The following is a 13,786-nucleotide window of genomic DNA, read 5'->3' as shown; positions in this document are numbered from 1 at the left end:
ACACAGAAAGGCTGATCTGAGAGAAGTAATTAGGCTTCATTAGTGTGGATGAGATTGTGTTGTCTTTATAATAGTGTTAATGATGGTGTAGTGTGTGTGTCACTCATGTTTCTCTCTGCAGCTTCAGTGTGAATTCATTTACTCTCTTCCTGTGTGTGTGTGTGTGTGTGTGTGTGTGTGTGTGTGTGTGTGTGTGTGTGTGAGTGAGTGAGTGAGTGTGTGTGTGTTTGTGTGTGTGTGTGTGTGTGAGTGAGCGTGCTGTGATTGGTCAGTTCCTCCGCCTCTCTCTCCATCATCAGCATCAGTCTGTCAGCTGCTGGCAGTTCGTTCGCTGTCTCTCGGCTCGTGACGAGTGTTTGCTGAGCTTTTGTCTTGTCCTGGTCTGCAGCGCTCCGGATCGGATCAGATCGGTGCTGGAGAGCTGCCCCCCCCCGTCTCCCCTCTCTCTCTCATCACAGCTCCTGGATCAGCCATGTTTGGCAGCGAGTCCTCATGTAAGTAGCCCATCCTCCACCGCCGCTCTCTTTATCCTGCATGCGGTGTGCTCTGCTGTGTGTGAAGGCCAGGCTCTGGCAGATCCACCTCACACAAACACCTGCGCGTCTGCTGTTCTCTCAGCGCTGATAAACCCTCGCGCTGCTCAGTTAGCGTCGTTTGCGGAGTTGGAGGCCTGCTTCACTGCAGACTGTCTTGTCTAAAGTGTGTGAACGCTGTGTTATTCATCATACTGTAGCAACACGTCACGAGCGCTCTTGTAGAGAGATGCATGTGTGTTTGTGAGGCTGATGCTCAGTTCGTCATTTCTGTTTTAATATGATTCAACTGTTTGTTGATTGGATTGATTCATTAGGAGAGAAGTAAATTAGGGTCAGACTTGTTTGAACTGCCGCTCTGCTAAAAGATGAACTGCTGTCCTGATCTGAGAATCAACACTAGTTAGGATGGGACAATATTTGGCTGAGATACAACTATTTGAAAATCTGGAATCTGAGGGTGCAAAAAAATCTAAATATTGAGAAAATCATCTTTAAAGTTGTTCAAATGAAGTTCTTAGCAATGCATATTACTAATCAAAAATTAAGTTTTGATATATTTACGGTAGGACATTTACAAAATATCTTCATGGAACATGATCTTTACTTAATATCCTAATGATTTTTGGCATAAAAGAAAAATGTATAATTTTGACCCATACAATGTATTGTTGGCTATTGCTACAAATATACCAATATATGTGATAATTGTTTAATGATTGTTTCTGGTTTGTTTTGGGTGAGGGGTTGACAGAACTCTCTTCTGCTCACCAAGGCTGCATTTATTTGATCAAAAATGCAGTAAAAATTGTGCAATATTATTACAATGTAAAACAGCTGTTTTCTATGTGAATCTCTGTTAAACTGTAGTGTATTTCTGTGATACGCAGCTGTATTTTCAGCATCATTACTCCAGTCTTCAGTGTCACATGATCTTCAGAAATCACTCTAATATGCTGATTGCTGACTGCATGTCGTTCTGATGTGACGGCTGGTTTGAGTGAGTGTGGGCTTCATGAATGGCGCGTCTGTGCTGGAGTGGCTCTCCGCTGGATGAATGAGCGCAGCTGCGGTCAGACGGCCGCCGTGTGTTCGGCCGAGAGAAGCCCAGCGGCTCTCAGACCCATCGCCGTCACGTGATGATCACCTGTCGCTCTCATCGACTGAAAGTTCACACAGAAATAAACATCCCATCATGCCTTTCCAAACCCATGAGACTCGCTTTCTTCTGCGGAACACCAAAGATATTTTGAAGAATGACTCGACTGCTTTTGTCTCAGTGTGGATCTGATGCATTTGTTCTCTAAACTCGTCTGTTTTGGTGTTTTCTCTGCAGTGAGCATGTTCCTCAACACTCTGACCCCTAAGTTTTACGTGGCGCTGACGGGCACCTCATCCCTCATTTCTGGACTCATACTGGTGAGATTGATTCACTCCTGTCAAACACTCCCACGTGAAAAAATACTATAGTACTTTATAGTAACTACTATAGTGTTTTTGAACCATACTATAGTAAAGTACTTGAATTAATGTGTTGTGGTAATACTATAGTTGCTGTGGTAATATAAACAAATTACTTTACCCAATACTGTACTAAGTGTTCTACAACTATAGGGTATATTATACTACAGTGCACTACAGTTTACTGTAGTAAAACCTAAAGTATACTACTGTATTTATTAGGGCTGGGTTTTGACACAAATTTCACGATTCCATTCTCATGAAGTTTTTAAAATAATAAAGTTACAATTACATAATAGTTCTACTTCAATTCGTTTTTGTTTATATAAACATAATGATGGCTGTCATAAAAACTTGGATGGATTTATTCAAACATAAATTAAACACTGAAGAACAGTAAAATTTATAATGAATATGTTATATGGTGCATATATTTAGCAAAATGCCCCTCTCTACAGTTTATTTTTATGTCTGACTAAAGAGTTTATGGTCACTGAATATGTTTTTCTGAGATAAATGTGACGGGAGGAGATGATCAGTTCACTGAAGCGCTACAGCGATCTGTCACTCCACATTAAACAGTGCCAAAACTGCATTTATTGTTTGAATACTGCAATACAATGGCCATAATTTGAAATCTGAGACTTTGTTTCATATTAAAAGTACCAAAGCACAAAGCTTATTGTGATTTATTGGATGGGAGGTGCGCTTCAACGTTCCGTCCATTAACTGAAAACAGGCTAGGATGATCAATTCTTGGGATTTAAGAATCAATATCGTTCCGTAAAAATGCGAATCGATTAATATCGAGATTTTTTTTTTTACGCAGCCCTAGTATTTATTATCAGTTCACTATATTTAATACTACAGTATACTGTAGCGTTCATTAACAGAGTGTTGTAAATATGATAATATATACAGTATAGTACATTTTACTATAGTATGGTTCAAAAACACTATAGTATTTACTATAAATTACTATAGGATTTTTTTTTTATGTGGGCTGCAGAATGAAGTGACTTCACTGGAATATAAAGGATCTGAATGAGTCTCTAGAGGTTGTTTTGTGGCTCCGTATTAATTTAGTTTAATCTTTTCCTTGCAATTTAATAATCAAATTGATTCTGTCAATAAAAGCAGCTCTGTGGGTTTTATTAATTTGTATTTATCAAGTTAGAATCATTAAAGAAATTGAATTAGTTATTTAAAGAAGCAGCTGAACGTATTATTATCGTTCAGACAGACCTTTATACCTGTGATGATGATGAAGGGCGTGTGTCTCTGTGCTGCAGATCTTCGAGTGGTGGTACTTCAGGAAGTATGGGACGTCCTTCATCGAGCAGGTGTCTGTCAGTCATCTGCGTCCTCTGTTAGGTGGAGTTGATAACAGCTCGCCCAACAGCTCCAGCAGCAGCAGCAGTAACGGAGACGCCGACTCCAGCCGGCAGAGTGTGTCAGGTCAGACCCAGCAAACATCAGAGAACCTCCCAGAAACACATGGACTGCTGCCGGAGCTCCTCAGGAGAACTCCAGCCGTACTATCATTAAAGGGGTCATGACATGGATTTATTATTATTTTAAAAGGCAAGACAAGGCAAGTTTATTTATATTGCAGATTTCATACACAATGGTAATCCAAAGTGCTTTACATAAAAGAAAGTAAAATAATCACAACAATAAAACAAGGAATTTAAAAATTGTGAAAATGATTTAAAAATTGATTTAAAATGAATTTAAAACAGTTAAAAATAGAAAATAATTATACATAAAATACAGTGCATTTATTATCTTAACGAGCGCTGTCTCTGTGCTGTGATGCGGTCGGAAACCTGATTGAAATTGTCCAGGTATCCATTTGAGTTTAAGTAGTAGTTCAGCTGGTTAAAAACAACCTTTTCAATAATCTTGCCTATAAAAGGAAGATTTGATATTGGACTATAGTTGCTTAATATGGTGCTATCAAGATTGCTCTTTTTCAGAAGGGGCTTAACAACTGCTATCAATTGCTTTAAAAACAGACATAGTAACTTATTTTTGAAATTACGGTCGAATCTGTCTGACCTCTGCATAACTTGGGGATGTGCTAATCGCCTTCCTGATATTATTGATCTTCTCAGAAAAGAAGGAAGCAAACTCATTGCATTTGCTGTCAGAGAGCATTTCACTGGCAATCTGACTTAGGGGGTTTGTTAGTCTTTCAACAGCAGCAAAAAGAGTGCGAGTGTTGTTTAAGTTACTGTTTATAAGGTTTGAGAAACTCTGTCTAGCTCTGGCTAGCTCCACATTGTAAGCACGAAGGCTGTCTTTATAGATGCTATAGTGAATTTCAAGTTTCATCTGCTCAGCTTTTCTGCATTGTCTTTTCATACTCTGTTCTGCTGTTGATTTTCTCCAAGCTGATTTCTGTCTGCCAGTCTTCTTACTGACCAGTCTTCTCACAGGAGCAATATCATCAATAACATTCTTCACTTTTGAGTTAAAGGAATCAAGGAGAAGATCAACAGAGTCTGCAGAAATGCTTGGTGTTAGAGATAGAGCCTCCATAAATAGCGCACTAGTGTTTTCGTTAATGCATCTCTTTCTGACAGAGACAGATCTAGATTCAGTGGTAACAGAGATTAATATATCAAAGAAAATACAGAAGTGATCAGATAGTGCTACGTCCTTAATAACAATGGATGAGATGTTTAGACCTCTACTGATGAGTAAATCTAGAGTATGTCCACTGAATCAGGTCAAAAGTGTTTAAAACAGTTATAAAAACAAAATCCTCTGACACGATCCGAGACGCCATTAAAATAAACTATCCACTTGTTCCTTACGCTGGGCGAGACAGCGCAGTGATTGTTATTTCTATTAGTTTTTGACGCGACGCTCTCATTCAGCGTGATCAAGTGTCAGCCGTTAGCGACTGAACGCCAGTGGGCGGGGCCTATGCTGAGAAGAAGACTATTGGTCGATGTCTTGCTCTGGAGGCGTGTTTATGCAAATGTTGTGCCCCTGTGAAGTCATCTTGTGCCTCAGATCCAAACGAGCTGTTTTTGGAGCTTGATTAAATAAATGCTTTGTCAATAATGAGGAGGACGTCTTAAGCTATGAATCTTGCAGGACGATTTAATGGTTCAAAGACCTCTTATATGCCAAAAAATCAAGGCAAATTTGATTTCTCATGTCATGACCCCTTTAACACACTGTGGTTAGCTGTTAATCAATCACTTACTAGGTAAACTCAGATATAGTCTGTGTGTATTTGCTAATGTTTTGTGTGTGTGTTCATGTGGTTAATTAATATTACTCAGTACTTAATCATACTCAGGGGTTAAATTGGGATTTGCTATGTTGGGGGGTGGGGGGGCTCTATGTTATGGAGCTTACATATATATATATATATATATATATACGTGTGTGTGTGTGTGTTTAGAGTGTAAGGTTTGGCGAAATCCTCTCAATCTGTTCAGAGGAGCTGAATATAACCGGTGAGTGAAAGTCTCAGAGCCTCTTCAGTGCTTCATTTCATGCAAAAGCAAGCCTGAATATCTTTACCTGTCTACTAAATGCTGTGTTCGAATCAGGGCTGATTTCTTTCTTGTTTGATGAGAATTGTGAGCTGCATTGAGATGCTGATGTTAATGTGTTCGCTGCAGATACACGTGGGTGACGGGAAGAGAGCCGCTCACATACTACGACATGAATCTGTCGGCACAAGATCATCAGACCTTCTTCACGTGTGATTCTGATCACCTGCGGCCTGCAGACACCAGTAAGAGCAGCATTACCATCCACATCCAGAGCATTCAGTACACTGTCAGTGTCTGGAGGAAACTGAGTATCTGTTAGACCGATCATCAGTCAGATGTGCCATCAAATGATCTCCTGTCACTCTCATTGACTGAAAGGGAATGCTCACACAAAAATAAACGTCCCATCATCACGCTTTTTCAAACCCACGAGACCTTCTTTCTTCTGCGGAACATAGAAGATATTTTGAAGAATGATTCAACTGCTTTTGTCTGTACAGTGAAATCTTCTTTTGTGTTTAACAGAAGAAAGACAGTGGTACAGATTTAAAACATCATGAGGGAGAGTAAATGATGATAGAAGGGTGATTTTCCTCTCATTGGGTTGTGTGATCTGCTGTCTGTCTCTTCATTCAGATGTGATAGTGCTGCTGAAATGATGGGAGACCTGCAGCTGCAACAACTCATAGAAAACAATAATGAGGATAATCAACATTCAGTTTGATTATACATTGATATACATGTAACTCAAGTATTGTTATGAGAGCAGTGACAGTGAATGGACTTTTGTAATGTGATGTAAATGTAATATAATTACTATGTTTAGATGATTGTGTGTGTGCTCCTCGTACAAGTTAATATTTAGTCTGCTTTTGTTTTAATCATTTTCAAATGAGTGATTTTAACTTCTACTTTAAACTGTTTTTAACCCTATTTTGCATGTAATGTATAACACAAATTACATAGATACATTCACTGTATTTGTCTTTATAGTCTTCATATTCCACATTGTTTGGAGGACAACACTGGGCAGGATGTAGAATAATATCTTTGTTAATAATTGACTAAATTAATTAATTGTTACTTATTTTTTTAATACATTTTTGGGAGATTTTTCATCTGATTAATTGATTAATCAACGAAAAAGCTGACAGGTTAATGGTTAGTTGCAGCTGTATTGATCACACGGACAGATTGACAGGTGCAGTGATGTTCGCTCGTCTCACTGACTTCATGTCTTTATTCAGTCTTCCCAGAATGCATCTGGATGGGACAGATTTCAGAATCATTCGTCTGCTGTGACAGGAAGTGCTCAACAGATCAGCTGATATCCTCACAGGCAAATAGTTATGATATTCATATTGTTTTCTGGCTAGTCGTATTTATTGGCATTTGAAAACAGGAAGTGATGTCGTGACACTCATCAGGTGTGAATGGTGAGTATTAGAGGATTGACGTGAATGTCTGGCTGAGGAAGCATACGGTGGTTGTGTTGGGATGTGCTGGTTCAGTTTTGAAGTGTTATTCCAGCATTATAGCACTGTGAAGGTGAGATGAACGCGTCGTGTGTTTTCAGAACTTCATATACATGACAGTCACTGAGAATCAATGCGCTGGATTCAGTATAAGGAATGTTTCTCAGTTATTCTGTCTGTCTCGTGTCTGTGGGCTCGCTGTCTCAGTGTGGATGTGATGCGTTTGTTCCTCTCACCTGCTGCTCCCGTCCTTCTGTCTAAACCCGTCTGTTTTGGTGTTTTCTCTGCAGTGAGCATGTTCCTCAACACTCTGACCCCTAAGTTTTATGTGGCGCTGACGGGCACCTCATCCCTCATTTCTGGACTCATACTGGTGAGTTAGATTCACTCCTGTCAAATACTCTAGAATGAAGTGACTTCATACATATAATCATATATATAATCTTTTCCTTGCAATTTAATATCCAAATTGATTCTGTATTTATCAAGTTAGAATCATTACAGAAATTATTTGTTGAGTTAGTTATTGAAGGGAGCAGCTGAATATATTATTGAGTGTTATTGTTCAGACAGACCTTTGAACCTGTGATGATGATGATGAAGGGCGTGTGTCTCTGTGCTGCAGATCTTCGAGTGGTGGTACTTCAGGAAGTATGGGACGTCCTTCATCGAGCAGGTGTCTGTCAGTCATCTGCGTCCTCTGTTAGGTGGAGTTGATAACAGCTTGCCCAACAGCTCCAGCAGCAGCAGCAGTAACGGAGACGCCGACTCCAGCCGGCAGAGTGTGTCAGGTTAGCCTGCGTTACTGAATAAACATGAGAAAACTTTCTAAGAAACACATGAACCTGCTCCTCGGAAGAACTCCAGTCTGACATTAACACACTGTGGTTAGCTGCTCATCAATCACTTACTAGGTGAACTCAAACACAGTCAGCGTGTATTTGCTAATGTTTCGTGTGTGTGTGTGTGTTTAGAGTGTAAGGTTTGGCGAAATCCTCTCAATCTGTTCAGAGGAGCTGAATATAACCGGTGAGTGAAAGTCTCAGAGCCTCTTCAGTGCTTCATTTCATGCAAAAGCAAGCCTGAATATCTTTACCTGTCTACTAAATGCTGTGTTCGAATCAGGGCTGATTTCTTTCTTGTTTTGATGAGAATTGTGAGCTGCATTGAGATGCTGTGTGTTCGGTGTTCGCTGCAGATACACGTGGGTGACGGGAAGAGAGCCGCTCACATACTACGACATGAGGCACAAGATTGTGTGTGTGTGTGTGTGTGTGTGTGTGTGTGTGTTCTGACAGTAATGCAGAAGGCCTGGAGAGAGAGGAATCCTCAGGCTCGGATCACAGCCGCTCATGAAGCTCTGGATCTGGAGGAGTGAGTGTGTTTCTGTGCTGACAGACGTGAGCTCACTCATTCACTGATAGATGAATCTGCCCACATTACTCCATCAGATATTTCCTGTGGCTTGTGAAATATGTACGTGCTGCTGTAATGTTCTCTCAGCACGTTTAATTCTTCGATGTTGTCCTGTGCTGTCAGTGTAAATGTGTGTGTTTAATGGTCAGGAATGTTAAGTGTTGAATCTGTTGTGTGTGTTGTAGTTGTGCGACGGCGTATATTCTTCTGGCTGAGGAAGAAGCCACGACGATCGTGGAGGCAGAGAAACTCTTCAAACAGGCGCTGAAGATCGGAGAGAGCTGCTACCGGCGCAACTGATACTCCCACACACACACACACACACACACACACACACAAACACATCACTGATACACACACACACACACACATCACTGATACACACACACACATCACTGACACACACACACACACATCACTGACACACAGACACACACATCACTGACACACAGACACACACACACACACACATCACTGACACACAGACACACACATCACTGACACACAGACACACACACATCACTGACACACAGACACACACATCAATGACACACAGACACACACACACACATCACTGACACACACACACACACACACTCACTCACGCACACACACACACACACAGAGGTCAGTTCATATGTTTTCTCTGTTGTCAGTCATTTTCACTCATACTGAAGCGTTTGCATGTATAACACAGCTATGAATTATATTTACAGTATTTATAATAATAGAAATGATCTTTTGGTCTCAACATTGATTTGTATGCACACAGCTGTGTAGTTAGTGTGCTGTTCTCGGAATCAGTTTTTATAGCGATGGGTTTCTGTTACACATGCAGTGGAGTGCAGCTGATCCTCCAGCGTCTCTTTAGTTTGTGATTCTCCGGCGACGAGTAGCACAGCGTGTCAGTAAATGAGTGAATGTTAAAACAGAAGTAGCTAGTCAAAGTTACACTGAAGGAAATAGTTTCCTGTAAGGTGTGTAAATGTGTGTGTGTGTGTGTGTGTTTCACAGGAAGAGACACAAACGTGTTAGTCTACATCAAGAGAAGACTCGCCATGTGCTCCAGAAAGCTCGGCCGCACACGAGAAGCTGTCAAGATGATGCGAGATGTGAGTGACCTTTGACTCCTGACACACAGAAGAAACGAAGCCTCATTTTTATTAGTAATGCAATCAGCAAACTGCTCGCAGTATATACTCATAGATATCAAGCATGAGCGACTGTGCTGTTATTCTGCTGATCAGGCCGTTGAATTGTTGAAAATTGTGCACAGCTGAGGTGATGATGCAGTTATGATTGAAGGCATGTGCATTATCTTTCAGTAATTCAATGACCTGATATCAATGAAACCACACATTTTGTACGTGTAAAACGCTGTTGTGTGTAGATCATCTGTTTTACACACCTTGCTAATGAGCAGAAGTTTCCAGCGCTGGAGAATGTGAGCTGTTGCTATGTTTCCTGCAGTTAATGAAGGAGTTTCCTCTGCTCAGCATGTTCAACATCCACGAGAACCTGCTGGAGTCTCTTCTGGAGCTGCAGAACTACGCCGACGTCCAGGCCGTGCTGGCCAAGTATGACGGTACGAGCGCCGCAGATCTATCCACACACACACACACACACACAGAGACTCACTCACTCACTCACTCACTCACTCACTCACTCACTCACACACACACACACACACACACACACACACACACACACACACATACTTGTATTTGTGGTTTACGGGGACTCTCCATAGGCGTAATGGTTTTTATACTGTACAAACTGTATTTTCTATTGCCCTACAGCAACCCTACCCCTAAACCTACCCCTTACAGGAAACTGCTGGCAATTTTTGAATTTCATAAAACACCGTTTTGTATGTTTTTTAAGCCTTTTGTTTTACGGGGACACAGGAAGTGTCCTCATAAACCATGTTTACGTTTTAGTACCCATGTCATTATACACATTTGTGTCCTCATAAACCATATATACCTGTACACACTCACAGAGACACTCACAGACACAAACACACACACAAACACTCACACACACACACTCACTCACACACTCACACACTCACACACTCACACACACACACACACACCAAGGTTATTTTCGTAAACAAAAACTAAAACTAAGACAAAAACAACTGGTCAAAAAACATTTTCGTAAACTGAAATAAAATAAAAATATCAAAATAAATGAAAAACTAAAACGAAACTAAACTAACAACAGTTATTGAAAACTAACTGAAATAAAATCTAATTATATATGCTACAGAATGTCCCTGAGCTGTCGTTCTCTTCATCTGCAGCGCGGATGGCTTTAATGCGCAACGCTGCAAATCCAGTGTTGAGACTTTGTAATTATTATTGAAGTTCATTAGTCGCAGTTATGATATGAGCGTTTGTTCGCGGGAAAGTGAGCAAGACACGACAGTTACAGTATCATGATTATGATTAAATACGATAAAGTCGTCTAATATAAAACACTGAAACGCCACAGCTCTCGTTTGAGCGGAAGAACCGTCTCTAAAGAGTTTACAGCACTTGTGTTCCTATCATCAGACACCTTTGCTGTAAAATACAGTTCTCTCCTGTATATCGGTATATCTCCTGTGTGAGTCGTGACGGGAAACGGTTTGTTCTCGTCCACAGACATCAGTTTGCCAAAGTCTGCAACCATCTGCTACACAGCGGCGCTGCTGAAGGCCAGAGCCGTGTCGGATAAGTGAGTCTCCATCAACACATTCACAATATTAATAAATAACTGTTAGTACGTCAACTTATTCTACTAACCCTAACCTAAGAGTCTACTAAAACTAATGAGAGGTAGTGGACATGTAGTTGCAAAGTCACGTATGGTGTTAGCAGAATGACTACAGTGGACTATTAAAATAACATTTTTAAATAAATCAAGTTATGACAGCCACTGTCTAAATGAATTTAGTTCAACAACAAATAGAGATTTTATCATTTAGAAGTTAATTTAGAAACTGCAATTTACGTGTTTGCATTTAATTGTTTTTTTTAAGTTGAATGTTGATTATTATATTTAAAAATAAATAGTAATTAAATGTAAGTTTGGGTTGTTGTTAATTGTAATCTTATAGTAATGTAAAAGGGCTCCCTATAGTTAGAGCACAAGCTGAGGTAGATTTTTATCCCTAAGAAAAGTTTTAATTGAATTTCTTTCAAGAACGAGCGATTTGTTCAGTAAACCATTGTTTAATAAAAAAGCAATTTTATGTGTAGTTTCCCCCTGCTGTACTGAAACCACACCGAGCCGTCATGTTTGAGTACTGTTCCAGCTCTAATCAGTGCTGCACTAACCTCTCACGTCTCTTCTGCAGGTTTTCTCCAGAGGCGGCGTCACGCAGAGGTTTGAGCACAGCAGAAATGAACGCAGTAGAAGCCATACACAGAGCGGTGGAGTTCAATCCACACGTACCGAAAGTGAGCATCTTCATCTATCTTCATCATCCTCCTCCTCCTCAGCCGTAACCTGCCTCTCGTTCTCTCCGCAGTACCTCTTAGAGATGAAGAGTTTGATTCTGCCTCCGGAGCACATCCTGAAGCGCGGCGACAGCGAAGCCATCGCCTACACCTTCTTCCACCTGCAGCACTGGAAGCGTGTGGAGGGCGCGCTCAACCTGCTCCACTGCACCTGGGAGGGGAGTGAGTGAGAGTCCAGCAGCTTTAACACAACTCTGAGAGCCATCAGAGACGCATGACTTCTGTCTGATTGAGCACTCTGACATGCCAAGGCAATGCACAGTAATGCACATTTGGTCAATACTGTGTTATGACAAGATGTGACCCTGGAGCCCAAAACTAGTGTGTTGAAAAGTGAAGCCAGATGATGCATAAATCTCAATTTCAAAAAATTAAGACACAGGGTCACAAATTATGATTTGTCTTTTGGCTCCACTCAGATCACATCCAGAGAACATCAGGCCGGTTTATTAGTGTAGCTCTTCACACATGGTTTCAAAGCAGCTTTACAGATAGTCGTGATGTTATAGTGTCCAGTGTCCACACTGATCTCTTCAGAGCTGGATAATAGTATAGCTTGAATATGGAGATCATATAAACGATCCGGCCGTTGAGATTTGTAGTAGTTACAAGTTGGGGTTATTAATTCATTATGCAATGAATGGAAATCTGTAAAGTTTATTTATAACAATTTGGTGTAGTCAAGTCACCTTTATATCTGTAGCGCTTTATACGATACAGAACGTTTCTAAGCAGCTTCACAGTGATACAAAGGAAAATAACAGTGTTAATGTTGTGAAATAAACTCAAGTTCAGCTCAACAGAGGAGAGTAGAGTAGATGATATTACTGAACGTTACCTGACTTTAAGGACACCGCTAATCAAGCCAAAGCTCGCAGTGAACCCAAACTCCATTAGGTGACAGAAATGTAAGAAGAAAACTTTTTTTTTTTGGCCATAGTTGCAGTATCTGCCAAATCCACACTAAAACCCTGTTCCTTTGTGTTCGTGTAATTACTGTACGTCGCCTTCGCTATGGTAGTCATGAATAAATGCCTTTATTTCTTATGACTTTTACAAAGCAAACATTTTTTTTTTCCAATATAAAAGTTGTCAAAGTGTTAATTCTTTGTGTTTGTGCTGATTGTTGATGGCCTGATGTTTCAGCTTTCAGAATGATTCCATATCCTCTGGAGAAAGGCCACCTCTTCTATCCGTATCCCGTCTGTACAGAGACGGCGGACAGAGAACTGCTACCAAGTAAGAGATTTTCCTGCATCTCACCTGTAGATGAAGGCTTCTGTCGTCTGCAGCATCCAGATCCTCTCTGAACTTATCAGTGTAGTATATTAGGCCTTTTAGTACAATTTTACAAACATTCAGCTGGAGCTTCTCGTGTCAAATCTTGACTGATTTTGATCAAGTAAGCGTCAGAATAACTGCAGTAATATCTCCAGATGAACACTTACTGGACTGAAGCAGCTCAGCTTTACTTGATTCTCCATCAATCATGTTTTAGAGTCTCAAATCTGATCCTCAGGATCTTCTGAGGAGCCTTTATTTCTTCAGCTCTCAATCACTGCATTATATGTTTGGAGCATTTCAATCTCATCTTACTGAGACAGATTACTGGAGATATCGACTATTATTTGGTATGTCAGGGCAGTCAAGCATTACAGGTTTTAAAGAGTGCTTGTGTAATTACTGACGCAGCCTCATGTGTCTCCAAACCCATCTGCTGTTATTTTAATATCCACCACAGCTGTCAAGCTCCAAAAAATAAACATTCACAACATAAAGTTGTGTGATCACTGAGGCGCTTCTCTCCTGGTGCAGTAGTAGTTAACCCTGACTCTCTCTCTCTGTGTGTGTGTGTGTGTGTCTGTGTGTCTGTG

The 13,786-nt window shown here is 40.5% G+C and overlaps 1 pseudogene; it reads left to right on the top strand.

Moving 5' to 3' along the window:
* The first annotated feature begins 426 nt into the window (after window positions 1-426).
* On the top strand, window positions 427-13,238 carry LOC107687275 (suppressor of tumorigenicity 7 protein homolog; annotated as a pseudogene).
* Window positions 13,239-13,786: the final 548 nt, after the last annotated feature.

This window comes from Sinocyclocheilus anshuiensis, unplaced genomic scaffold (genome assembly GCF_001515605.1).
Source record: "Sinocyclocheilus anshuiensis isolate Anshui unplaced genomic scaffold, SAMN03320099.WGS_v1.1 scaffold4222, whole genome shotgun sequence".
Lineage (NCBI taxonomy): Eukaryota > Metazoa > Chordata > Actinopteri > Cypriniformes > Cyprinidae > Sinocyclocheilus > Sinocyclocheilus anshuiensis.
This window is presented reverse-complemented; position numbering and strand designations above follow the sequence as displayed.